At 40.1% G+C, this 27,857-nt stretch overlaps 1 protein-coding gene across 1 annotated transcript in view; it reads left to right on the forward strand.

The window, feature by feature from the left end:
• DGKB (diacylglycerol kinase beta) overlaps nt 1-27,857 on the forward strand; it is a 943,764-nt gene that overhangs the window by 161,268 nt on the left and 754,639 nt on the right. Inside the window, exon 6 of the mRNA XM_082398294.1 lies at nt 11,235-11,393. The gene's annotated coding sequence lies outside the window, so the exon portion shown is untranslated. The remainder of the gene's footprint in view (nt 1-11,234; nt 11,394-27,857) is intronic.

Below are 27,857 nucleotides of genomic sequence, written 5' to 3' on the forward strand. Positions count from 1 at the left end.
GGGATGTTAAATGGTTTAATCTCATAGAAAAACCTGCTGCCCTCATGGCAGACTTTGGATTGAGAGGTAAACAACTATTAGTTCAGAACAGACCCACATCAGTTCACTGGCTCAAATACCTGCTTCTAGCCACCAAGGATCTGAAACTTTCCTTGAGCTATATTCAGGCTACAACTTGATAAACACTAGGAAAAAAATACTACATAGTGTTTCTTGTGTAGATAGTGAATTTAGTTATATGTCCCAGCTGTTCTATTGAGGCCATAGGGTTTGGCAACTCTCTGAGAACGGTGGGATTTTGGAAGTGGAAAATATGAATTTGGAGGAGAGCCATCCGCTCCCAGTAAACACACACACACACACACACACACACACACACACACACACACACACACACACACACACACACACACACGGGTCTCTATCTCTTTGACTTGAATTTTCAGGGAATATTAACATGGAACCTGGAGGTTACAGTAGGGACTTGGGTTTAGATTCAGAGACAGATGAGGAATCAAAGAAAGATTTTCTGCCTTGTACAAACCTCTTGACTTACCTTGTTTTAGAGAACAGACACAGGAAGGTAGGATAAGCAGGGAGACCAGACAGAGGAGGACTGCTGCAATAAACAGATGAATGACGGCTACAGTTTGGATCAAGGTCGGTGAATCTTGAGAGAGAATGGATTCTGGATAGACATATATAAGTAGCCCCAAAGGAGGCAGTGACAGGATGAATATAGTACTTGAAAGAAAGAGGAGCCAGAGATAACTGCAGAGTATGGGGTACTCTTTTCTTTGAGAAAACAGGGTTTCATTGCTTTCTTGATTATCATTAGACGGCACTTAGTGGCACAGTGCTACCTGTAAATTGTCAAAATGGGTTAAATCTAGAGAAAAACTATTCCATAGTTTTTTAAGGACCATGCTTCTGTACCGATTGAGTCCCCTACTGCAAAATGGGCTGGGGTTCTGCATTTCTATCCTGGCGCTGATAGTATCTCACTCTGTTACCTTGGACAAGTCACGTCAGCTTTCTGGATCTCATTCCGTTTCTTTTGCAAAAGTAAAATGGCTTTACCAGGTTATCTGAGGTCCATTTCAGTTCAACATTCTATTAATTCTTTGTGCCTATTACCTGATGAGGCAAACAGCTCACTCTTCCTATGTAATTGAGACTAATTGTAAAAATGTCACACAGAAGATTGTCAAATGACTTTCTGTCACAATGAGTTTGGGAAGTATTTTATTTCAGAAATGAAAGCAGAATTATTTTAAAGCATTACCAGTCCGTAAATTGTAGACATTTCTAAAGGTCAGAGTATTGAGCCTCAGAAATAAGTGTTTACAAATAAGATAATTGTTTGAATAAATTGCAATTTTTGCTTCCCCCCAAGAAAGACTTTCCTGTTGGTCTTTTTAGCCTAATTGTAAACCATCAAGAAGAAATGTTAATTAAAACCAGAGGCATTAGTTTTTTTCTCAGTGTTTAAGAGTTTAAAAAAAATCACTCCAAATTCATTGATAGATTCCCCAGTTTGCATTCTTCATTAACTTAGCTCTATAATATTTATTTATTAGACATCAATCAAGGATTTACACTTTCTGAGCACAAAGGTTGTATTTTATGATCAAAGTCAGCCTTCAATGAGTAATTTCAAAATAGTAGAATTTTTTTTTTTTATCCTCCTGCTCAAGGATCTAATCTCCTATTTGCCAAGAAACTATTTTTTTTATAAATTATTCTATAGGTTGGCTGTTTAAAAGCTATTAATTCTTTCACTCACTCAATATATTATACTATGTGCCAGGCCCTATTTTATGTAGTAGGGATAGAACTGCAAACAAAGTCCCTAGGCCTCTGGAACTTTGCTATAGTCTATTTCATGTTCACCTTCTACGTGTCAAATGAACAAACTTAGGAGAACCTAGGGTACGATATTGTCTCTAGGTGTTTAGAATTATAATTCTTAAACAGATGTTGCTGCCTCATATGTTTAAATCCAATTATTGACTACTATTTGTCATTCTTCCTTCTTTAACTTTCAGTACGCTTAACTCTGAGTACCCTTACATAGCACTGCTAAGTAAGCTGAAATTTTTAGCTAGTTTTTCATAGACAATGGATCTTTCAACTAGGCCAGTGGACCTTGTGCATTTCAATAAATAAAGGTACCATGGTTAAGAGTAAAGAAATTGGATTGAGAATCAAAAGTTTAAGCTCTGGACCTGTCATGTACTGTGGACTCAAGCAGTTTACTTAACTTGTCTGAGCTGAGGCCTCATTTGTAAAATGGGTACCTCTTGAAGTTTTCTTAAGGTTCTAGTGAAATGATGTATCCTATTATTCTAAACTCTAAAAGGGCATCCTGTCATGCTAATGTCTAAAACACTGATTCTTAGTTTTAAAAGTAGCAACCAAATTTGTTGTAGACCTATAACATAATACATACACATTAAAGAGAATAAAAATAAATAGCTTTTAATTAACTTGAAAATTTTAATCATCACATTATTTTGTTCATCAAATATATCGGGTCAGAGAACTTTCCAAGACATATCAATTCATTTCCGTTTTCTTTAACTTGGAATGGGCAAATCAGAGCAGCACACTCAAAACAGAGCGTGACAGAAAAGAAAATGTATTTACCTCTGTTTATCTAAAAGAGGATGAACAAGGATAATTTGTTTTAAAATGAGAGTTTTATGCATTTCAAATAGCACAAATGGCTTGTGGACACACTTTTCTCATTTCTAGCGTGATATTACCCTTCAGAGATTTACTGAAAGTGACATAGGTGTTCCACAGGTACTATTGATTACTCATCAGGATGTATTAGGCTCAATGAGATAATAAAATAAGGTACTCATTGAGAGATTTTAGAGTCTCAATAGAGAATGGAAAATGAACGGCACTATCCCTGCAGGTAAGTTAAAATGGTCTTTGAGCTTTCCACAGTAAATTTGAAGACTCCAATGGGCAGAATAAAATAACGGCAATGCCCGGGGTGGAATGAAGCACAGGTTACATACTAAGACCGTATCAGTCATCTCAAGCAGAACAAGCCGTCATTTTTAGCTGAGCGTTAGCCTCATATTTTACTCTCTTTGTCTCTAAGAATGTCGTAGTTCTACTGTCTTACTAGGTAAAGTGTTTTATTTTAGAATATATACTTTAAATATTTGCAGGGAAGCATTTTATCTTTAACTATTTAACATTCCTCATAAATAGTAAAAAACTTCAAGGAGATATCACAGACACTGGTGCCTGAAAGAAGAAAAAAAAAAAATTAAATGGATGGAGCACATTATTAAATAGTGTTTCTTATTATAAAAGAAGTTGGTACCTAGTCATGTGATTCACATGTGAAAATAATTTATTAACTGTTCATGTTTGCTTGATGAAGTACTAGACATAGCCTTTATGGATCAGGAAATAGGAATATGCAGCAGGAAACAGACTAGCATAGATCAACATTGAGGTGACGTTCAGAAACTGAATGAAGGAAAAACAAAACCAATACAAATATCCTACATGGTTGTTTTACATTATATCACCAGGTAAATAAATTAATCAAATGGTAACAGTCTCATATAGAAACCAAATAAATGTATTTGGGGAAAGTTTCAGCTCATAAATTGGTATGTGATGTATGTCTCACACAAACACCTCTGAAGCTGTTCCTTTCTTCCATGCACTAGCAATTGAATGCTCAGTGGCTGCACTTGGCAAATTGCTTGTCTCATGCAGCCTTCTACCAATTTTGAGTAAGAAGAAGAGCAAAATTAGAACTCAACTGTTATGCCATTGACAAAATAATAAATAGGAACCCACCAAAAATGTGATTAAAGAACAAAGGCATGAGCAATCCAGTTCTGAAGATGTTCATCCTCACCATGCGTAAATCTAGTTTAATATTTCAAAGAATAAATACAGACAGGAGAGCGAGGTGAAAATAGTTGTCAAACCGCAGCACAACAATCTACATGCAAAAAGGAGAAGGGGTAGTTATTTTAAGAATGTCTTATTATTGCATGTGATAATATAGACTCATTCAAACTTCTTTCCTCAGTAAATCTTAAATTAATATTTACTTTATTTCCTCAAAGGGCAAATAGAAGACCATCAGATAATATGTCCTAAAACACAAGAGTAGATAAATTTGTAAATTCACTGTAGTGAATGTTGATGTTCACTCAATAGACCCCCCTTTAGAAACAATGCACTAGTTCCCTCCACAGCTGGGGGTGTTCCTGGCTCACAACCCTCCCAAAGAATTGCCTTCTGCCAAAGGGAGCTTTGTCTCCACAACAGGTGGGGGAGTAAAAGGGAACAAAAACTGAGCACCCTTGCTTCAATTTGGGAAATCTCTTAAGGGGAACACCAACTCCAGAGCTCCCCAGGGAACCAGGTCAGTCCTCTGTGGTCACCCTTTCACAGTCTGTCTATTTCCTCTGCTCAGTCCTGCTTGCTTACCTCTCTTTTGGTTGTTGTTCTGAAGAGCGCTGCTCAATACACCACATGCAGGCAAGTGTCAGTCTCAGAGTCTGCCTCCTAGGGCATTGACCTTGGCACTGGCCTCCTCCCTAATTAATTATAATTTGAAACTGCGTACACTCTAACAGGAAATTGGAAAATCTCTGCATTTTCTCATTACTTTACCATCATTTTATTAAATTACTGTGCTCATTTGTCTCAAAACATACTGCTTCCCTTTTATTCATCTTTCACAGTCTTGATCAAATTCTGATCACATCAAGAATGCAGGTTGCTGACTTTTTCTTTTCTAAATGCATGATTTAATAAGGACAGAAAATTTTGAAAGGTCACTGAGTCCAGTTTTAGTTCTAGTTTTCAAAAGCCAATAGACTATGAACATTCTATTCAGTCCTCCATTAGCATTAGTTGTCCCTATTCAAGATGTCCCTGTCTGACAGTTCATTCAGATTTATATTCCCAGACATGGGCTACTATGAAAATTGAATTTAAAAGAAATAAACCAGGAGTTATATCAGGAGCACTGCCAATTCTATTAGGTACAATTTGTATTTTTAAAAACAACTTAAATATACCAATAAAATGATTACCCACTATCTACTCATGCTTACTATCTAGTATATATCACACTAAGTACTTTTCCCATATTGTCCCTAAACCTCACCACATACTACGAGATAAATATTATCAGTATTATACAAGGAAAGAGAAATAAGGTTCATGACTATTAAGTAACTAGGCCAAGATTGCATGTTTCATTAGTGGTAGTTTTGAAGCCCATTGGCCAAAGGCTACCAAGGATACATCTGTAGTAATACAATGCCAAGTTTATTTAGCTTGGTGTAGCAAGGGAGGACACTCCACAGGCAAACCTTGGGAGTTTCTCAATCTGAGGAAATAATGACAAGCTTTTACGGGGTATTGGGGCTTGGTTTGAGTGGTTGTAAAATGAGCTGTACACACAATGTTCACTGCAGCACTGTTTACAATAGCCAGGACATGGAAGCAACCTAAGTGTCCATCGACAGATGAATGGATAACGAAGATGTGGCACTTATATACAATGGAATATTACTCAGCCATAAAAAGAAATGAAATTGAGTTATTTGCAGCAAGGTGGATGGACCTAGAGTCTGTCATACAGAGTGAAGTAAGTCAGAAAAACAAATACTGTATGCTAACACATATATATGGAATCTAAGGAAAAAAAAAGGTTCTGAAGAACCTAGGGGCAGGACAGGAATAAAGACGCAGACATAGAGAATGGACTTGAGGACACAGGGAGGGGGAAGGGGAAGCTGGGACAAAGTGAGAGAGTGGCATGGACATATATACACTACCAAATGTAAAATAGATAGCTAGTGGGAAGCAGCCGCATAGCACAGGGAGATCAGCTTGGTGCTTTGTGTCCACCTGGAGGGGTGGGATAGGGAGGGTGGTAGGGAGAGCAAGAGGGAGGAGATATGGGGATGTATGTATATGTATAGCTGATTCACTTTGTTATAAAGCAGAAACTAACACACCATTGTAAAGCAATTATACTCCAATAAAGATGTTAAAAAAAAAAAAAGTAGCCTGAAGCCAACCTAAGAAAACATCTATTCCTGGGTTCCATGCCATACTTACTTAATCAGAATCTTTGGGAATGGGCTCTAGAACCAGCATTTTAAATATGTATATCAGATCATCCCAATGCACTCCAAAGTTTAAAAACCACTACTCTACAATATGACAGCAAGGAAACAGCCAAGAGGAAAACATTTTAAAGCTACAGACATATAATTGATATAAAAATATTGAAAATAAATTAGGATTTTGATTTTTTCCTACATATTTTTATTTCCTAGGAGTGTACAAAGGATTTTAGACTGTTTGTTTCCCCTTTCATTTGAGTCTTAAACATTTTAAAATTAAATGTTAAAGATGTTAAGGGTATGAATGTCTATCAATTGAAAAGTTTCCCAACGTTGCCAAATAATAAATGATCTCTATAATAGTAAAGGGAAAAAAAAAAAAAGTTGAACTGTACAAAACAGTATCAGTTGAGACTGGTAGGTTGAGAGAAGCAGGAGGTATTTACTGATTGGTTGTGGGCTCTTAGTAGAGATATTTTAACCACAGGGAAATGTTTCCTGTAGTTTTCCTTGGTCCATAAGTCTGTCATTGTGATATATGAGCTAATACCCATTAGAGGGCCCACCAAGCAGTTTCTCAGTTGACTTAAAACCCATGGCAGTGATCTGAAAGTCGCCAATGGATATGAGCCCCTTTTACCTATTCAACTCTATCATGCTACCTTCAACCTGGGCAGATAAGAATGTAACTTTTCCCTCTTCAGGATTGGATATTATTTACCACAGTTAGATATACTGACCAGCAGTTTATTTATTTATTTTTTATTATTTATTTGTTTATTTGGCTGCTTTGGGTCTTAGTTGTGGCCCACGGGATCTTCGTTGCAGCATGCGGGATCTTTTGTTGCGGCATGCAGGCTCTTTGTTGCAGTGTGCGGGCTCCAGAGCTCACGGGCTCAGGAGTTGCAGCGTATGGGCTCTCTAGTTGTGGTGCATGGGCTCCAGAGCACACAGGCTCAGTAGATGCAGTGTGCAGGCTTAAGTTGCCCTGCGGCATGTGGGATCTTAGTTGCCTGACCAGGGATCGAACCCGCGTCCCCTATATTGGAAGGCGGATTCTTAACCACTGGACAACCAGGGAAATCTCTGACCAGCAGTTTAAAAAAAAAGTAAATTTTGGAGTAGACAGGAGAAAATACTATAGAACTATGGAAGGACATGAAAACAAGGATAAGAAGTTGATTTTTTATATCATATATAATTAGGAATTATTGAAAGGTTTTAAGGTAGAAAACGATATCATGAAAGTATTAGTGGAATGAATTTGGGAAGATATCAAACCCATACATGGGGATTAGGCAAAGATTTTACAATAGATTTTTTTAAATGGTAGATATTACAGAGTTCTGATATTAATTTTACTTGAGCAATACAGTAGTTGAAAATGGTTCTAATGTCTTGAATCTGACTGAACAGTCAGTGTTAGCTCTTTTCTAAAGAGGAAAGTCAAGTTGATCTGCTTTAGAGCCACTGATTTTGAAGGACATATACACTGACACGTCTGCCCTTCTCAATTTCTCCTAGACCTTGTAAAGCAGAACATGAGTGATTTTGCATGCTCATTATAACATTAGATAGTTTTGATTTACTGTGCAAGTGGTGAGACATTCATTTCCACAATTCATCACTGTGGCCACTGCAAAAAGACAGTGCATCCCGTTCTGGAGTTAAATCTGGTGACATGGCTTGACAAAGATGATTTTCAAACATATAAGGTAATTGTGCTAAAGTCAGGATGACTTACTTAGGAGACGTTATGGTTACCTATTGCCCTGGTAAACTGCCCTACAGGTCAGTGGGTGAAAAAAACAACTACTTTAATATATCTTCTGCTTTGGGGGTCAGGAATTCAGGTAGGGCTCATCTGGACAGTTCTTCTGCCCCCTGTGGAAATGATTTGGATCTCGGGGTTGTATTCAGCTGTTGGCTGAGCCGAACTGGGGAGTCTGAGGCTGTTTAACTTATATGCCTTATGTCTTGGTGGGGATTGCTGGGGGGCTGGGCTCAGCTGGGCTTCTCTTCCTTTCTTTTGTCATGAAATGTTAGGGCCTCACCATATGATATCTCTAGCTAGGTAGTTGGACTACTTATGTGGACGTTTGGGGCTCCCAGAGACCACGGTGGAAGCTGCCCACATTCTTAAAAGCTAAGCCCAGAACTGGAATAGTTTCACTGTGCCAAACTCTGTTGGTCAGTTGTCGTCGGCCAGCCCATACTAAGGGGCAGGGTTGCGAGACCCCAGTTCTTAATGGGAAGAAGGCCAAAGCATTTTTGGTCATATTTAGTTGGCCATGGCAGAGTGAGAAGTTGGGTGAGACCTCCACCCACTGCTGCTTCCAACCTGGCAGGTCCTCTCCCTGCACAAGCAGCGTCCACCTGCTCACCACCTTCTGACACATCAACCCTGAAGGAACCAGTGATGCTAGAAAGGCCATCCTTACTGAGTGGTACCCATCCTGAAGCCTTTAGTATTTTTGGTGAAAATATATTATTTGACCTTATCATGGAAAAATGTAGCTTGTAAACAATGTAGAGTGCTCATATTTACCAACTCTCAAAACAACTAAATTGACTTATAATATAGACAGTTGGAACTAGTGGAAATGTCTGGGATAGCAATATGTATTTAAATAGTATGTGAACTCTGCTTTTAATTTTTGTAGATCAGATAACCAATATATATTTCAATTTTATTTAGATAACTTTTACCAACCTCAATTTTAAAAAGAAATTGGATTCTTGAATGAGATTTTTTTAAAACAGGCAACATTTTTTGGAATATTTTTACTTAAAGATATCTCTAAATCTAGAATCCTATATGGGCAGTGTGCTCATTTAAACAAAATTTTATATATATATTATATATATATAGTATATATATGGTGACTAATTGAAATAACAGGTAAATAACACGTGTTCTTATTTTCAATCAACAATTCATTAACAAGGACATTAGTTTAAATGACAAACATGTTAAAAACAATAAATTTAGAGTTGCTGGTTTGTAAACATGTCACAAAGTTAAATTGTTAATTCTAATCTGTATAATTGAAAGTGAATCACAGTTAGAATACTGTTATTTAAAGGCTGTCATTGCTTTCATTTTAAGAAACGTGTTTTTATGAATTATCTGTATTCATTGAACATAAAAATACCACAGATTAAAATATGAAGTCCAACTGGAATTGAAATACTTTCCTTTTTTCATAATTATTAGAGGTCTACATGTATATCTGTAATACTGTATACTTCTTCCCTGTGTATGAGAAAATAATCTCTCTCCTGCATACATCCTATAGTTACTCAATTTTCAGAAAATGATTGTGAGAGAAACATTTACAACAACTTTTTTTCAAGTTAAGTGGTAAAAAGATAAGTTATATATATGTGGTCTTTAAAATAATTGTTGTATACAAATTATCATTTATCCTCTGGCATAGATGTTATAAAGAAAAAAATAGAAGTTTCTGATAAATAGTCACAGAAATTCACCATTTTTACTACAATCTTTGGGTAGACGATACACATATTCAAAAATGTATTTGTTTGTCTTACCAGTTAGATATGAAACAACTGTGTATCTACCACTGTTTCTCAAACGAATTAAATAGAATTAGTGTTAGTATTTAATGAGATTTATGCATCCCCTTAATTCACTTGATAAACATTAATTGAGCTCCTACTCTTATCAATCTCTTCTAGGAGTATAATGATGAACAAGACAGAATTAACCCCCATTGTCCCGAAGCTCATATTGTTCTAGAGGGAGCAGACAATAAAATAATAAATAAAATAAATACATATAATTTGAGAGAGTAATTAGTGCCATAAAATTTAATTCAGACAAAAAGAGAGAGAAAGCTAGGTAGGTGGGCAGTGACCCTGTTTTAGATCATGTGGTCAATCAAGTCTTTTCTATGGAGGTGACATTTGACAGTGCTATATACATGGAGAGAGTGGACTATGCATGATCCTGCCCTCCCCCAGTATTCTATCTCTCCTTCCCTGCCTAAGTTCTTTAATGGCACTAATTAATATCATATATCTATAAATATATATCATAATATTGTATATAAAATGATTTTATTGTCTGCTCCCTTGAAGAGAATGTGAACTTCAAAACTTAAGGATGGCAGACGCTAAGTCAGTCTTATCCATCATTATATTTCTAGAGGGAGTGTTATAAATATATCTAGTTCTACAGATGAGGCAGCAAGGACTCTTTAGTGATCAGGTGTCTTAACCAAAATCATACAACCTAGTAAATAGGATGAGGAGGTAGAAGGAAGAAAGTGAACACATGCTGAGTGTTAATATGTGCCAGACATCACGGTGGGTACTTTATGTATATTATCTAATTTAATCCTTAAAGCAACTGTCGTAGGCTGAATGTTGGCCTCCAAAATATTCACATCCTAATCCTCAGAACTTGTAAATGATACCTGATAACAAAAAGACACCTTATACATGCGATTTAGCTAAGGATCTTGAGATGAGGAGACTAAGTTGGATCATCCAGATGGGCTGTAGTCCGTCTTTTAAGGGGTCTTAAAAGACGGAAGCAGGAGATCAGAGAAGAGGCAGATATTACTTCGGAAGCAAGAGGTTGCAGTGATGTGAGGCCAATGAATGCAGCTGACCTCTAGAAGCAAGAAAAGGCAAACAAATGAATACTCCCCTAGAGCCTCTAGAAGGAACAAGCCCTGTCAACACCATGACTTTAGTCCAGGGAAACTGATTTGAGACTTCTGGCCTCCAAAGCTGTAAGAGAATAAATTTGCATTGCTTTAAGCCACCAAATTTGGGGTAGTTTCTTATAGCGCTCATAGGACATTAATACAGCAGCCCAGCTGGGGAGCTCAGGTAAAGGTTAGGTAACTTGTCCAATATCACAACACCTCGGTAACAGAAAGTTAAGTGTTCTATTTCTGTGCTCTCAGATGGTGCTCCAGAGTTTCTCATTGTAGGCAGAAATTGCTCCCCTGTTTTAGAGTGTCAAGTAGTTACAAGTAATTCTTACAGTACTTAAAAAAAGATGGCACAGTAAGTCTTTGGTTTTGTTTCGCTGGGGTTTTTTGATGGGAAAATATTTATTCGTTGTAGGTTTTCACAAACTCAGCATCAAATACACTTCTTCCATATCAGAGACCACCTGCTCCAGAGGACCAGCAGCCCTTCATGAATTAGACCTCCAGTAGCACTCATCAACCCAGAAGTGCTCTGCTTCCTTCTCTGCAAAACGGACCTAACACTTTCAACAAGGTAATTCTAACAAGATTGTGCAGCAATAACAGTGCTTACTGGGGTATGAGATCATTCCAAAGTCTAGTACTGTAGGCTTAGAATGATTGAGTATCAGTATTAGTGGGGTGAAATAGCTGAAAATTCTGTGACGATAATTCTTTTTTTTTTTAACATCTTTATTGGAGTATAATTGCTTTACAATGGTGTGTTAGTTTCTGCTTTATAACAAAGTGAATCAGCTATACATATACATATATCCCCATATCTCCTCCCTCTTGCGTCTCCCTCCCACCCTCCCTATCCCACCCCTCTAGGTGGTCACAAAGCACCGAGCTGATCTCCCTTGCTATGCGGCTGCTTCCCACTAGCTATCGGTTTTACATTTGGTAGTATATATAATGTGACGATAATTCTTTAGAGGAGGCCATCAAGCAGATGCACAGCACCCAGTCCTCTTTTCTGGAGGTAAGTGAGGGCAGTGACCCTAGTCCATGCGGCTTATTTTTGGTGTGTCATCCTCAAATCAGATTCCTTGCCTTAAATGGACTTGCCTCCCCTCTGACCCTTCCTTGTTGCTTTGATAAAATAGAGGGCGCTGTGCCATATGCTTCTTCATATTCGCTTAACACAGTTCTGTTGACCTTCACGCTCACATCCCATTCAGCCTAAATAAGGTCTAGAAGAGTTTATGGAGACAGGGAATTCATCTGGGTTGTTGAGCTAGGAGCTCAGAAGAGAATACTGGGACATGGAGGCTCTTTCCCTCCCAAGGTGAGGTGACCTAAGAAAAGCGTACAGAGACTGGCGGTGTCTTTAAGAAAAGCAGACTACGGCACACCATGGTTGAATGCTTTAAGAGGCATAGAACCTCAGCCTCATCTTGCAACTTCCCTTGTAGTTGAACATGAGACATTGCTTAATTGAATCCGGGCAGAGTGGAAGCATTCATGTGCATGAAGACTTAGGCCTATTTATTGCCTGGAGTCTTCTGTGGGTAGGAGAAAGGGTAGAACAGTCCACCATTGCAGAGAGACCTGAGGGGGTGAAGTGGCTTGCATTCCTGCTATTGGAAATGACAAGGATTCATAGGCCAATGGATGCAGAATAGAGTAGCCCAGCTCGAGTCTTCTTAAATGTGCCCCGTGAAAAAGGGAAGCTGCCAGCAAGAGTCCCCAGAGCCTAGCATCCACACTACAATCCTATGCATTGTGGAGATCCCCCCCGGCCCTCTGAAAAACCCACACATATGCCCTAAGAGAGCAAACATATAGGAATGCTGTCATGAAAGACAACAAAGGCCTGACTACAAAAATATGAGGGAAGACTGTTGTCCCTCCTCCTCCAATTCCCCCTTTCTCACCTCAGTACAAGAGGAAGCAGAAAAGGAAGGAGGAGAAGGATGAAGGAAAGTGAAAGATAAGTAAAAATGCCCTTTCTTACAGGAAGACTTTGAGCCATGGGCCAGTCTTGAGTTGTGGAGAAGAAACAAGCTTTGAATAGAATTAGAGATTGAATCTCTGATTTAGACTAGATTGATCTTTTGAAGAAAGTTGACTGAGAGTGAGTCATAATGATTGAAGAGGAAATAGAAGTGACTTGGAAGTTATGAGATTTGTATAATGTTCCATCAGGGAGCAGGGAAGGATCAAAAAGGAATGATAAGTGGAAGAGTTGCTTAAAAATAAAGAGACTTCCAGAACGCATTTCCATCAAATTTAGTTCACTCCGTAAACCAGTTAATCTCGTAAGATGTGGAATGGAACAGTTAGGACTTGAGACCAGACCTCCCATATTACTTTCAGGTTTTCTATATTACAGCATACATAATCTGGGCTCTAATATCCTTAGAAATCACCCTAACATGAGAATTTAGTCTCTCGTGTCTTTTATTTCCATTGAATGTGCCTCTATAATACATTGTACAGTGCAGTGACTTTAGTGGTCATCTGTCAATTCTCTTCCTGCTTTACAAAATCAGATTAACTTTAGACTTCCTTGGTAGGTGTTTTCTCATTTTATTGTTTCAATTTCTGGTTTGCCTAACTTGCCACACTTTGTTCTTGCTTGGAAATTTTTCCATTTTCTCATGTAATAGTCAAATGGGAGAGAGACATGGGATGATGAGAAGTTATAAGATATACTTCCAGGAGCAAAATTTAGAGTATCTTTGATAACACAAAGACAATATTTGGGACTTCCCTCGTGGCACAGTGGTTAAGAATCTGCCTGTCAATGCAGGGAACATGGGTTTGTTCCCTGGTCCAGGAAGATCCCACATGTCACAGAGCAACTAAACCCATGAGCCACAACTACTGAGCCTGCGCTCTAGAGCCTGCAAGCCACAACTACTGAGTCCACGTGCCCCGACTACTGCAACTCACTGTAGCTGCAGTGAGCCCACGCACTGCGACTACTGAAGCCCGCGTGCTCTAGGGCCTGCGTGCCGCAACTACTGAACCCAAGTGCAGCAACTCCCGAAACCCACGCACCTAGAGCCCATGCTCCGCAACAAGAGAAGCCACCGCAATGAGAAGCCCGTGCACCGCAAGGAAGAGTAGCCCCCACTAGCCACAACTAGAGAAAGCCCGCACACAGCAACAAAGACAGCAAATGCAGCCAAAAAAATAAATACTAAATAAAATTTTTTAAAAAAGAAATAGTAAAGAAAAAAAGACAATATTTGTGTTTCTTTAGGGTTTATGCTTTTAACCTAAGGAGAGGAGTAAAGGAGACATTACTTTGTCTGAATGGTTTCTTGAAAAATTTAAGGTGTCTTGAATGTCAACCAATAAAGAGACTGTCGATTTAAATAACTCAATCATGGTTATATGAAATAGATGGAGAATCACAATGGGAAAGGGAAAACCTATGTTCAGTCATTAAGTGGCCTAAGGGCATTTAGAAGATAATTAAATAAAAGCATCTCCTAAACCTGAGGCAGATTTAAACACTAAATATTAGTAAAGCTGTCGTACAAACTGTCTTTAAAGAAGGAAAGCTCTCTTCCCTTTCCTGTACTACTTGGAAATTATAAGAATCAGCATGTCTCAACTTTCCGTTTCAAGCTTCAAATCTTTTTTTTTTTTTTTTGCTTTTTTTTAAATGTATTTATTTATTTATTTTTGGCTGCTTTGGGTCTTTGTTGCTGTGTGCAGGCTTTCTCTAGTTGCAGCAAGCAGACTTCTCATTGCGGTGGCTTCTCGTGTTGCCGAGCACGGGCTCTAGGTGCGTGGGCTTCAGTAGTTGTGGCACACAGGCTCAGTAGTTGTGGCTCATGGGCTTAGTTGCTCCGCAGCATGTGGGATCTTCCTGGGCCAGGGATCGAACCCATATCCCCTGCATTGGCAGGCGGATTCTTAACCACTGCACCACCAGGAAAGCCCCAAGCTTCAAATCTTATTCCCCCACCAAAAAAGAAAAAAAATCCAAGGCATTTAAACTGAAATATGTCAGGTTTAAGGATGGAATTCTCTCTCTATTCTAGTTCAATGTCATGAAAAACATATATGTCCATCAAAAATGCTTTCAGCCTACTATGTATGTGTCATTGCAGGATGGTAAAGATCTATTCTTTTCCCTGTTATAAAATAAGCAGTTCAGCAACAGAGTCAGATTGTCAAATCTGGTTGGGATCTTAGGGCTTGTCTAGATCACTCCCCGTGTGGTTGAACTCAGTAGTCCAAGGTTTCTCATCTGCTCAGTTACAGGATTTGAATCACTGACCATTTCTGCTGACTCCTCTCCGGTATACCCATTCTCTCTGGAGAGCATTTGTAATTTGTATCCTGGTTCCAGATAGCATACACATTCTTCCCCCCACCCCAGATACTCCCACCCCAAAATACCAAATAAATTTTGGAATGAATTTTATTTTTCTAAATATTTTTTAGTTTCAAAATTCACAATCGTGTTGCTTTGTGAAGTACTTTTTCCCCTCCATTTTTTGTCTCCCTATTTCTTCTGCTCTAAGCCTTAATTCCTTAATTATTTACACATTTGAGCATCTTTGGATGGTACTGTGGCCTAGAAGCTGGAGGTCAGTTTTAGGAGAAATAGGACAATCTGTAGGAAGATGACAAAACAGAGAACTTAGACAATTTGACCCATTTCCCAGTCATTCAATGTGCTTCCAAGGTTGTTGTATTTTGTGTCAAATTGGCTACTTGTACCAGCATGAAAATGAGATAATTTTGATCATGTTTCCATAATCATTTCTGAATTAGATAGGGGAAGCTTAAGTCCTTTAACATTAGACTCTGAATTTAATGGCTGAAAAAAGAGACATAAAAGACTTGTTTCTTTTTGCATAGTAGTCTAGGGCAGCACTTCTCAAAGTATGAGAAAGAAAATTGTCAGGAAAGTAGATTCTCGAGCCCCACTCTAGATCTACTGAATCAGAAACTCTGGTGTGGAGGGCCAGCAATGTGTGTTAAACTTTCCAGGTGTTTCTGATGTACATTAAAGTCTCTGGGACAATTTTCCAGCCCAAGGAGATGTATGTTTATGACAGTGAAAGGGGGTTATCTCTGCTTCACTTAGTCATTCAGAGTTCCGAGCTGACTATATCTTTGCCATCTTCGACTTGCCCCCACGAAACAGGTAAGAGCACAGAGCAGGATATGTGGGAAGTTTCATAGGACCATTGTAGTGCTTCTTACCTACCTTCGGAGGGAATTTCAGCAAATGGTCACAACCAACTGCAAGAGAAGCTGAAAAATGTAATATAACTGGGCATATTATGTCCAGTTACTACTAAAGAAGGGAGAAGGGACTTTGGTGGATAGTCTATGCAACCATCACACGATTATCTTTGGACAATCAGGTTTGCTGGTGATGTGTTTCATCTCTTTTCTTCTTAAATTCCTACTGATGTTGCTTTCACTCAGGTACTTTAATTCTGGCATTGTACAAGAGTATTGCATCATGGGAGCTAAAGTAAGAGGGTAATTCAAGAAAGAGTAGACAGTTAACAGTGCCAGATGCTGCCGAGAAATCAATGAAATGAGCACTAAAAATGTCCCCTAGAGTTGGCATGGGGCCAAAAAATGGAGGCCACTGATGACCTTAGGAAGGATTGTTCCATAAATAAATGGTACAAAAGCTGTGTTGGCATAAACTATGTTAGTAAATGCATAGGAGATGAAAAAACAAAGACAGCAAAACATAATTTTTTTAAAAGAGATTAACAGTGGAGTGGCAGAGAGATAGGGCTGTAAGTAAGGATGATATGGGATAGAGGCGTAGGAATGATTCCATATAGATGGAAAAGATCTAGTTGAGAAGGTTTGGTTGAATATTTAGGAAAGGGAAGTTGGATAATACTCCTGAAAAATTATAATGGGGTCCAAACACACAGATGGGAGGAGTTACCTTAGATAGGAAAAGAAAAACTGCCTCTAATGTAACAGGAAAGAAAGAGGAAGGAGGGAAAGAGAAAAAAAAATTGAAGTAATAATTGTGGAAATTGAGAGATGAAGTTTCTAGATTAACACAGATGGATTGCTGAGCAGTATGAAATATGTATTTGAAGTTACTTTGCACAAATCTACATAAAATCATTGTAGTAGCCTGTTAATGTTATATTGGGTTGCTATATTAATTTGGCTGCTATAAGCCCTAAAAATTACATTTATTGGAGTGTCTCTTAATTTTTTTAAAGCATTTAAAAACTAACCAAGAGTAGGGAAACTATGATATTTTATTTTTGCCTAACCCTGTTGAATTAATCTGTGGTAAGAATTCCTTAGTCAGCAGGTTTATTACAAATATAGCACTTTGTGAAATTCAGTAACTCTCTTAAGGCTTCAAAATGAACACTCATATGGGAGGATTTTAAGAGCTGACATCATTTCTCCGTATTTTATTGGAATTTTAGATAATTCTGAAAAGAATCTCATCAAATGAACCAGTATTTCATGTTTATAAAAAAGTAATTAAGGAAACTGTGCCTAATTTAAACATGCAGTTTATGTGCCAAGAAATGAAAAAAAAAAAAAAGGCCTTTGTCAATCATTAAACAAATTTTTAAAATTAAATCTCTAGGTGCCTATAAATTGTGAAGGGACCTGGATATTTATCCAGTGCCAGGCTTTCAGCCTTGCAGTCCGGCTGCTGTCGGCCTCTGAGTGTAGGATGCGCTTTGCTAGAGGCCACCGTGTGCTCTGAAAAGTTAACTTCGCTTACCAGGCCCTCACACTCTGGGCCACGTGGCATCACCCTAATCACTGCAAGTACCAGACTAGGGATAAGCCGTACACTAAATGATTCAAATCAGCCAGTCCTCAGGGAAGCCTGCAAAACCTAACTCACCCCACACTGCTTGCCAAAGCTGCCTACCTAGCTGCACCCCACAACTCTAGTTTGTTGTGACCCCCTCCCTGGGTGTCATTCCCCGGGTGGCCCTGGCCCAGCGGCCATCTCTCTCAGTCGCGTTAAGTAACAAAACATTCAGCCTTTCATCTGCGTGAATCAGTGTGTTGTATCCCACCATCAAAAGAATTCTTAGTCTTATAAAGCAATTGGCACTATGGCCACAACCACTGACTCTTGGATAACTTCTTGCGAGACTGCTCTTGGCTCACTAATTGGCTCCAGACCACAGGGAGAGCAGTTTGGGATGGAATTTGAGCTTGGGCTTTAGTCTTGCAGCCTGAGGCCACTTGAGCTGTGCTTTCCAGGCTGGAAGATTCGGAGGTTCTGCTTTTTGTCACAGTCTGTGTTTGGCAGAGACCTGTTCCAGGGGGCTCTCCTTGATGGTGGTGGTGTTTCTTCATCATTATTTGGGGCAGAACTGGTTGGTCTGTGTGTTTCAGGGGACTCCTGTGCAGGAAGATGTTGGTTGGGCTCCCCCCATGGGAGAGAAGTGGCAGCTGGGTGTCATTTTGATGTTGCTCAGGTGGGGGTGGCAGCTCCCTCTCTTTGTTGCTGCGTATCTCCTTGTTGTCCACAGAGAGCTTTATGCTCCCTAGACTGTCAGGAATATCACAGGCTGCACCTTCAAAGACCAGCCACCCAACCTGTAATCCAAAGGGGCCCTCTGGCTCGAGGAAACAAAGATTTCATCCCAGCAACCCCCTTCAGAACACCTGCCAGGTATCCAATTACTTAAAAAATACAAGACCCCTACCCATGGTGCTTGGGCCTTAGTGAGCGCCCCAACATAACATGTGAAGGGACTGATACTTCTGACAGTGGGCTTTACTGAGCTGTCCCAGGGAGAGGCTGCAAACCCCAGTCCTCTAGTGGTGGGCTGCGAAGGCCTGGAGTAAGAGCCGGCTGCCTAAAGGCAGGCCATGAGCCCCTACCCGCTCCTTTCCCATAACCACCTAGATGGTTCACACTGAGTTATGAGACAGAGACAAACTGAAACCACAGGCATAGGTGACTAGAAGCCCAAAACAGAGGGAAAATAATGGAATGAAAGGAAAAAACCTAGATACAGGGGGAGAAAATAAAAACTGAATTATATGTGTGTGTGTGTGTGTGTGTGTGTGTGTGTAATATTTTTTTTAAACAAAGGTCCATAACTTAAACAATTGAAAATCCAAAATTTACTAAAATAATTTCTATGACAAAAAGATAAAAAGGGTGCTGATTGCCTTTTGTGCCTCTACAGCATAGGTGCTAAATTAACTTTAACAACTGCTAAAATGCACCAGTTGACTTCATGGATTTAATCATACTGGATCTCATATTACAGTTTTATCAGAAGATCCTACTAAATATAAACATGGAACCCCCTATAACCCTAGGAGAGTAACTAAACAGAAAATACAGAAAAAAGAGATATTCCTTATTTTATGTTATAGCCCTGCCTAAATTTCCCATAGTCATAATATCTATTGCCCTAAAATATTCTATATTGGAAATAGACACTCTGAAATAATGAGTAATAAATTGAAGCTAAGTAAAGTCTTTGGCACTTAGAAACTGGCTTGACAAAAAAAGACCCAGTTAAACTATTAAAGTGGTCCAATTTAAGTTAAAACAGGGCCTTCAAGAATGCAAACTTCATATAAGACCTAATTAATAAAGGGGTGATTATGTCCACCGCCTCTCCATTTAATAGGCAAATTTTGCCTGTTCTTAAACCTTCAAAAATTGAAGAAAAAAAAAAAAAGAATAAAAGAATAATGCCTCACAATGGATTACTGCAACCATTAAGGTCCCCATTCCCAATACCCAATATTATTAAAATTACTGATGTCATCCAATTAACAACCAGTAAATATTTTGATAGTAAAAGGTTTGGCTAATATGTTCTCTTCAGTGCCTATTTTAACAGCCTCTCAGCGTCAGTTTGCCTTCACCCCCAAGGGAAGCAGTGCACCTTTTCCAGCCACCTTCTAGAGTAAGGACCTCTTTGCAATTGCGCACAGTCTCTGCAGACAACATCTAACTGCATCCACTGTTCTCCATCAGCACGGATATGATATTCCAGCGATGACATCCTCCTTTAAGGACGTTTGTTAACACACTCATTAAGGACATAAAACTCCAGCATCGTTTAGTCAGTGTTGCATTCTGGAGGCAATATAGTCCTCGTGTAGAGATTCTACTTACTCTCTCTGATACTGTTACTTACTAATCAGCCTGCCTTGAATGGGACCCCCTCCAACAAAAGACTATAAAACTGGTCCAAATTAACATCGATAGGCCCCATGGGGAAACATTCCAGAATGTACATCTGGGTGGTATGTGGGATTGGTCCAGAGTGGTTCACTCTGGGCAGAGTCTCGGCTGCCTGCACATGGTGACCACAAGGGACCACACATGTGGTTGCCTTCTTGGCCCTGCACGGGTGCTCCCTGGGGTGCCAGGCTTTGATCTCGGGGGCAGTGTCCTTCCTGCCCGTCACTGACGTGTTCTCTGCAGATGTTGTTCACTGGGATAGGCAGTAGCCCAGCCCAGCCCCACCCCACCCCAGCTGCCCTTGCTCCCTCCCCAACTCCGCATGGTCCCCAGGAGGTTCTTTTGCTCCTTACCTGACTCCAGAGCCAATCACAGTAGGCCTGAAAGCTAGATATGCACCTGTGCAAGCACATGGGGAGAGGGCATGGGTCTGTGATAATGAAGAGTGTAGCCAAGCCATCACCAGGGACTACCCTGGGAGATGCCACATCCCGCTCCACATGGGAGAATGGCTATTTATTCTTCAGAGAGTGGTGGTGATTGAAAAGTCAACACAAGGGAATGCCCTGGTGCTCCAGTGGTTAGGACTCTGTGCTCTCACTGCCAAGGGCCTAGGTTCAGTCCATGATTAGGAAACTAAGATCCCACAAGCTGCGCGGTGTGGCCAAAAATTTTTTTAAAAATAAAAACTCAACAGAAAATCAAGCTTGAAGAAACATTTTGGGTGCAAACATGAAAATCAGCAAAAACAATACGTATGCTGTTTTGAAGGTTGTAAGAAGACCTTTAAGAACAGCAGCAGCTAGAAATCCATCAGTGCCAGCAGAAAAATGAATCACTGTTCAAGTGAAACCCTGAAAGAAATAGCAAGCACTTTTGTTTCACCCGGCAGTCTGAAAGGATGAGAAGAAAAGTCTACGAGAGCCACGTTGTGTCAAAAGGGATGTTCATTGTGCCAAAAACATGTGAGAGAAACCCGCTAAAAAGAAAATAACATGTGAAGCATGCCAGAAAACATTCAAGCAGAGAGGTGAGGGTAAGCAACATGTGAAAACTCATGTCCCAGAAAGGGATGTGTGTCAGTGTCCAAGAGAAGACCATGGTGGAAGCTATGCAACATGCTTGGTCTCAAGAGCCATATTTTCTCCCTGCCTGAGGAAGAGCACCCATTTATGTGTGAATATGCTGGCTGGTGCAAAAGATTTGCAATAAAACACAGTCTCACAAGGCATGCCGACGTGAAGAAAATGAAAATCAAAGTAAAAGCATCTCATGAAAAATCGAGTCGGGCCTTTCATCTCAGTGGATGTATCTCTTCTAAAAGGAAACACCAGTGAGGCTTCTCTTTGCCTAAATACAGAGAGTCACTGAATGGTATTGATCTCAATAATTACTCTCAGCTAAATATCAGGTTGTATTGTTGAAAGAACTACAAACCAACAAGCTCAGTTACTTTCTCTCAGAAGCACATTTCCCTTTATTAAAAACACTGATTTAGAAAAAAAAAAATTGACAGGCACTCGTGTTACTCTCCTCAGAGGCTCCTTCACTACAGAAGTTTTAGCAACGTCTTCTCACACCTCCAGGAGTCTCATGAAGGCCATAGGTTGCCGTTGGGCTTCTGATGTTAGAAACTGACCTTGGCTCTGTGCTGTACACCATTAGAGCAAAAATCACTGGCCACATACTGGTCTTTCCTAGAAATCGTGGTTCTGATGGATCCCTGAGCCTGTGACTTTCTATACCCAGTTGCCCATTATGCCTTGGGTCATAAATGCAGCACCCCTCAATCTGAGCACCTCTACTTAGGCCTCCTTGATAAAGAATGGAACCAAGCCTGGGCCTTCTGGAATATTCCACCTGGAGGAGGGGTTTGTCTCTCCTCAGTTTCTTGCCAGATGCCAGGCTGCTGGATAAGGTTGCCCTTCTCCCAGTTACCTTAGCTACCTGGGGAGTCCCTTGGGATCAACTGGTGGAACAGCAGTGAAACTTCATAGACTACATGGGTGGCATTGCCACCATCATAACTGATGCTCAGTGGTATGGCACTGCTTTCCATCTCCTAACTGGTATGTCCATGATAAAGGAGAGGGCCCAAGAGGCAGAAAATTTGCCATATTTCAGTCATTTTAGCACTGTATGCCCTAGTCAGCAAATTATTCCATATACATATATTTTTTTTAAAATTCTTGAGTCATTGCCTAAGAGTTGTTCCCTCTGTTCAAGGTAAAGGACTCTGTGAACCACTTTGCTCACAGATACCCAAAATAGAAATCAAGGCTACACATATCTCTACATATATTAAGGCCACAATATAAGGCCCCATCAGGACACTCCTTATCTCCTTGGGTGTTCCAGACACTGCCGATAGACACTGCACATATTTCACTTCTCAGAATACACAATGCTGGGCTCCTCGACTGTCAGTCAATAAAACTCACTACCCCAGCAGGTCCAGACAGCTGGTTTAATTGAGAGGCCTAATGGGCTCCTCAAAGAACTCTCTCTTCAGTCAAAAAATGACAAACCACTAGGCAGTGTCTTTCATGCCCCCAGGCATTAATCTCTCTTAATTCAAGGCCCCTTAGTCAACTCATACCACACACCAGCTTTAAATAAAAAACCTTCCTTTCGACCTTTCCTATATTTAAAGGGGGAATATGTCTGGCTACATGTATATAAAGATGAATTATATATGAGGCCCTTTAATAATGTCTTTTTCTACCTTTACAGATTTTCAATTCTGTTCCACCCCCATAGTGCTGGAGGCCAGATGTAGGGTACATACTCTTCTGGGACCTGTTAACCATAGACTGTCCCATGGGCCAGGAACCTGCCCATCTGACATGTGACTCATTTGAGCCTAAACTTCTACCACTCAAAAAAATCTTCATCAGTATTCAGGTTATAAGGGGTAGATAATTAATCCTGGCTCTCCATCTGATTCCCTCCAGAAAATTAAAATTATTTTTCCAGGACTATTCCCTCAGACCATGTGGGCTACTAGGGAGCTAGGAAACTGGACTTGGTAAATAAAAATGGAGATAACATTAGGAGATAATAATAAAGTCAACACCATATCCCATAATGAAGAAGCCAGACAACCCTTCATTGGTAATAATACAAGCCAGAGAAAAATTGACATCAAACAACAAAGGTCTATCAAGTGCAGCCACACACTATTTTGTTGACCATTGGTCTCCTTGCTATTGGTCTGGATGCTTTCACTGGTTTGCAATCCAGAGGCTCCAACACTCCAAGTAAACCATTGTTTTAACCAAACTTGGCAGATGCTGGAGCCCACACCCCTACAACCTGAAGTCTTCACTGGCTTTTCCATTACCAACCAAGCCAACAACTGAGGCAAAGGGCCCATGGTAATTGCCTAAATTGGAGGGCCTGCCTATAGGCTATGCTGGAGCTCCAAGCTCAGCCACAGATATTTTAATTGACAAACGTGACATCCTATTAACAAGATGCACCCCAAATAGGCCATGTGATTTAAAAACCTATCTGCAGTAGAATCCCTTTCATCACCCATCTGGACAGAATCTTGGACAGTTGGGAGCTTTTAGATGTGGCCACCCTTAATCAGGGATTTAATTATGTCAGTTGGGTTCCGGTGCTTCAGTTCAGTGATAGCAACTTCGTTGAGGCAAGCATCATCTTTGCTAGCTGTGCACCCACGAAACCTTTGTTTGAAAGATATTTATAAGTCAAGCTCCCAGGACCAAAATCGCCTTGATATTTTACAAGAAGCTCAGTCTTGGGACTTCTCTGGTGGTGCAGTGATTAAGAATCCGCCTGCCAATGCAAGGGACATGGGTTCAATCCCTGGTGCAGGAAGATCCCACATGCTGCAGAGCAACTAAGCCCGTGTGCCACAACTACTGAGCCAGTGCCCTAGAGCCCGTGAGCCACAACTACCGAGCCTGTGTGCCACAACTACTGAGCCCGGGCGCCTAGTGTTCCACAAGAAGAGAAGCCACTGCAGTGAGAAGCCCGTGCACCACAACGAAGAGTAGCCCCCTCTCGCCACAACTAGAGAAAGCCCGCATGCAACAACGAAGACCCAATGCAGCCATAAATCAATAAATCAATAAATAAATTTTTAAAAAAAGAAGCTCAGTCTTGTTATAATACCACAGAGCCACAAAAACAAAACCCATATTCACTTGAGTGGGTATCCACTTATAAAGGATACCCCCAGTGCCATATCCCAAACCGCATTGCCCTGGACCAGGAGCTTGTTCTTGAGAAGGTATCACCCTAGATGACACTACTTGGGCCTAAGACTACTCCACTGGAGATGACTTTGCACCCTGTGACAGAGAAAACTACTCCCTGGACACTGAGACCACCATACCAGCAACACCCACCAGTTGTCTCTCCTAAGATGCTGACATGAAACAGTTATTGTTTTTTTTTTTTCATTGGATGTTAGGGATTCTGTGTTTCCTGAGTTTGCTGTTTACTTAGCTTGTGGTATGCTCCTTGTTCTATAGCTATACTTGCATACCTAAAGGGAAATCTTATAAAGGTTACTGCTCTCTGTGCTATTAAAAAATTAATGGAAATTAGTTCTTCCCCAGGTAGGTAACTTCCTCACATTGGTCCACCCTTCAGTTGGACCTCCCACTCCCCAGAGCCTTCTCCTACTTCCCTTCTCGCTCTACCTTGCCCCCCACAAGTGCCCACCCTGTGTCTACGGCCACCAAAACCACCCCTTCCCCATGGCTACAAACAAATACGACTCACCTATACCTTGCTGAGCTAGCAGTTCACACTCTCCATCAACAAAACTGCTGCACCTACCACCTTGACTCAAGGGATACACCAAGATATTATTATCACAAACTACATGATTCATACTGTCACACACCTTACAAGTCCACCATGATATTGTTAGAGACCCCCAAACTTCAGATCTGTTTTTGCCATATAAACAGGAAACTTGGATACGGTTGACCTATTTATACTTCTACTTGTTTCCCTCCTTCTGACTCCCATAATAAAATGTTTTCCTAGGCAGTTTAGGGGCATTTATATGCCACTCTGTAAAAGTCTCCTCTACTACTTGGGCTACTGGAATTCTTCAAATAATTGAACTCAAAACTGATGCCAAGACAACAAGAAGGCAACTGTAAGAGAGTTTTGTTTTTGCGCTGTCTTGACCCAGTTTTGAGGGCCTGACTAAAAGCTGGTCAGTTCTCCTTCTTGAGCAGCTGATTAAGTCCACAACCCAACCACTTCCCTTATCAGGCTCTCACATTCAGGATCACGGTGCATCCATGCTAACTGCCTCAGGGTCAGGAACCAGACAAAACTGAGGACAGCCCCTATGCCCGGAGCCTGAAAAATCATCCAAATTAGCCAACCCACAGGGATCTCTCTGAACCTAGCTGACTCTCTCCCCTTTATCCCCTACAGCTATAGCTTGCTGATACCTGCTGGGGTGGTAGAGAGGGCAGTTCTTCTGTGTCCCTGTCTGGCAGCCATCTCTCCTCTGGAGTGCTAAATAGCAGACTTCTCCCTTTCATCTATCCAAATGTCCATGTGTTTTGTTCCTCTATCAAAAAAATCTTTAAATCTCATAAAACATGTAGTTAGTTTTCTTTTACTATAAATCAATTACAGGAATGTTTCACCCAAATCTGAAGTTTGTAAATTCCTAGAATTGCCCCAAAGCAAAGTCACATCAAGTTGCTGAAAAATTAGATAAGACATTTCCACCTCCAATAAAGCCGTGGAACCTAAATGTCAAAAGAACCTAAATGTCAAAAGAAGATTAAACTCTTATAGGCATTGATTCATCATAATCATTTTCCTTTTTTGTCTTAGTATTTCTTCTGTCCTTCTGTTCAAATCGGTTTTATCTGTTTCCTGTAACCTCAAATTCTTTGAGTCATCGGTATTCTAGAATTCCACTCTTCAATACACTAGCTCCTAGTCAAAGTTAAATAAAATGATATTGAAAAATTTTTTCCTTAGGTACACTGACCACATTTCTAGGTCTCAGTAGGCACGTGCTACTAGTTGTGACTGTGTTGCTGGGTGCAGAATAGAATTTCCTACAGAGCAGAGAGTCCTATTGGACAGTTCTCTTCTGCAATACCAGTGCCTAGTAATTCCCTCAACTACTTCCAGTATTATTTGTAGGAGTTTTATGGAGTATATCGGGTATTTTAGGTGAATGTTTGCTAACTGAAGGATAAGATAGGACAATTTGGGAGAAAAAGTGATGAGAAGTAAGAAACGAAACATGCAGTTAGGGAAAAAAATCATTTTTAAGCTAAAGAAGACAGATATACCAATTATGATAAAATATTCTGTGCAATCTTGATATCTCAAATCTTTTTGAATTAATCTTTCTTTTTCTTTTCCTTTTTTTTTTTTCTTTTCTACCAGAGATAGTGTGTTATCTTGGATTTGATCTCTACTCTTCTGGGTGGTAAATGTTTTCCTGGACACATGTTTAGTAATACAAAACAAAAACAAAGCGAACCTATGCTCTTATGTAGCATCCAGAAGACTTTCCTGAATGGGTCTGAAAATATGCTCCTGACAATATGGTTAGCCATCCAGACAGAGCATGTGCACAATGTAAACAGGCTATCATGCATCCTTTAGGGTTGTACTGTCTAGCAAGTCTTGCTGAGTGGAAGTATGGTGACTTTCCCAAATAGATATCCATTGCAGCAAGATACATTCAACTCAATTCAGCAAACCACATGTTTACTTACAACATATAAGAAACAGTGTCCAGCACTGGTACTGGTTTTGAGGTAGCCTGAGCATGTGTCTGAAAACTGGGATGGTTCACCACATACCATGCTTAAGATTAAACCTTGATACATTAACATTTTATAAGATGCAAATTATTTGATCTCCTTTTCTGAGCAACAGTATGTGGCCATGATTATCAGCTTGTTTTTTTAAAATTTATTTATTTATTTATATTTATTTTTGGCTGTGTTGGGTCTTCATTTCTGTGCGAGGGCTTTCTCTAGTTGCGGCGAGTGGGGACCACTCTTCACCGCGGTGCGCGGGCCTCTCACGATCGTGGCCTCTCTTGTTGTGGAGCACTGGCTCCAGACGTGCAGGCTCAGTAATTGTGGCTCATGGGCCCAGCTGCTCCGCGGCATGTGGGATCTTCCCAGACCAGGGCTCGAACCCGTGTCCCCTGCATTGGCAGGCAGATTCTCAACCACTGCGCCACCAGGGAAGCCCTATCAGCTTGTTTTATATATTCTTTGTGTGTGTGTGTGTGTGTGTGTGAATAGCAGTGTTTCTACCCCATGACACTATTGACATTTGAGGCATTTGAGACCATGTCAGTCTCTGTTGTGAGGGCCTGTTCTATGCATTGCAGAACGTTTAGCACCATCCATGTTCTCTACCTAATAGATGCCAGTAGCACCCTCTCTTACCAAGTTGTGACAAACAAAAATATCTCCAGATATTGGCACATGCCTCCTGGGTGGCAAAATAGCCTCCATTTGGGAAGCTCTGATCTATGATAATTTCTCAAGAGTATGGATATATTCATATGTATGTTCCTATAGATGTAAATATAGCGAGTAAACAGACTACTGACAGCAAACATTCAGCATTGCTTTTGGCCTCCAATCCCTCCACACTAAACCGGTCTGAGATGGTATGGCATAAAGTAAATACTCAAAACTGCAAATATCAATTCTGTGACTTGTGAAAATTGCCTAAATGGAAATAAAACCCTTGATTAATAATACTGAATCAAAATCAGCTCTATGAAATCTATCTTTATTAACAGAGCCCTGAGTAAACACATCCTTTTTTTAATCAACTAAAAGATATTCCTGTCAGTGCAGA

The sequence above is a fragment of the Balaenoptera borealis genome, assembly GCF_965194805.1.
Source record: "Balaenoptera borealis genome assembly, chromosome: 7".
In the NCBI taxonomy this organism is placed as follows: Eukaryota; Metazoa; Chordata; class Mammalia; order Artiodactyla; family Balaenopteridae; genus Balaenoptera; species Balaenoptera borealis.